Consider the following 1,494-nt stretch of genomic DNA (forward strand, 5'->3'; position numbering starts at 1 on the left):
TATCCTTGTTCTTTGAAAAATTTGCACCATTGAAACATATTGTTGTAAATACAAAGCTTGAATTTGAAGTATTTGTTATTTTTGTTGTTCGAGGTTTTTCATTTGGTCTTCTTTAGTCAATTTAATATCATGATTTAGTGAGCATTGCTGTAGTAACAGTCCAGCATGTAAATTCTCAGCAGACTCATAAATGGTTGCTAGAAGAAAATGCATTTTGAATCAGCATGTACCTCCTATCTTGAAAGTGTTTCTTTTAATGCATTCTCTAGCAATGATGCTTCACATAAAACTTCCACAATAATCTTATCTCTTACCTTGCACCGATCAATAATCCTATAGAGATCATTACCATTGCAAATCTTCTGCTCATTTATAGTTGTAATAATGTCCCCCAAAACAAATCGTCCATAAGCATCTCTTTTAGTTGGCTGCATTATAATAATTTTCAAAGACTATTGAGACATTTGGATGCTTTCTTTGCAGTGCATCTACCATTTGTTTCAAGATTATGTTGCTTCTCTATGAGAATTCATTGTAGTACTTCAAACATCCCATATCGTCCAACTCATTATCTATTACAGAAAGATACTAAGGTAAGCAACCAATGAGCAAATTATTTTGAATAAGAATCTTCCTTGCACCCCCTTCATTGATCAATATCTCAATTGCTTTTTGAATTTTATTTATTACTAGAACAATGAAGGTTTGCACTTCAACTATGGATCTTCCTTGTGAAAAGGGATAGTTATAATCATTTCTGCCAATCTCTCTCATCAAAAACATTGCATTTGCAAAGTGTTAATCACATGAACAATAAACTTTCTTCTGGTGCAAGAACCAATGTACTTGTGTATCCAAGGAAAATTGTGGAAAAGTTGCTTCAATTCTTCTTCTTTTATAAGTAGCTCCTGATACTGCAAAGTTTACACCACCACTAAAGTCTGTAGTGTTTTGTAGAAAAAGGATTTAACCATGATTGACTAAGAGCTTTAGCAATAAAATCAATGATTAGTCACCCATTAGAGCAATGACCAGTTGGATAACCCAATGTTTCACCATATGGAAAGTGGCCAACTAGTTGATCAAGTACTGAAATTAATAGATTTCCTATATTTGCCAAAGAGTCTCCAAAACTATAAATTGCACACTTACAATGTCCCAATTGAATTTGTAAGGAGATCCACAAGACAAACAATATAAATCTCATAAACTTCATTCTTGCACCATTCTCAACCTGAAGTCACCATTGTCTTACTGTTGTTTTATGATATTCTGTAATCTTATGCAATGTTATTTAGAGGCTGATAATACTTTATTGAATTGCATATGTGAAAATCTTTATAACTCCATTAGGCTTAAACTCATGAATTATATAGAATAATAATGATCTCTTTCTTGTATCCTATAGCATATCATTAATGAGGTTCGAGCACGAGCTTGTGACACCCATAAATGACTTCTATTTTCTTTGAATTACACCTGCTGCTTGTGAAA

At 32.7% G+C, this 1,494-nt stretch overlaps 1 pseudogene; it reads right to left on the reverse strand.

Moving 5' to 3' along the window:
* Nucleotides 1–420: 420 nt before the first annotated feature.
* Nucleotides 421–1,216, reverse strand: LOC149573042 (acetylajmalan esterase 1-like; annotated as a pseudogene).
* Nucleotides 1,217–1,494: the final 278 nt, after the last annotated feature.

The sequence above is a fragment of the Cupressus sempervirens genome, chromosome 2 (assembly GCF_028749045.1).
Source record: "Cupressus sempervirens isolate cs-2001-9-10 chromosome 2, ASM2874904v1, whole genome shotgun sequence".
Lineage (NCBI taxonomy): Eukaryota > Viridiplantae > Streptophyta > Pinopsida > Cupressales > Cupressaceae > Cupressus > Cupressus sempervirens.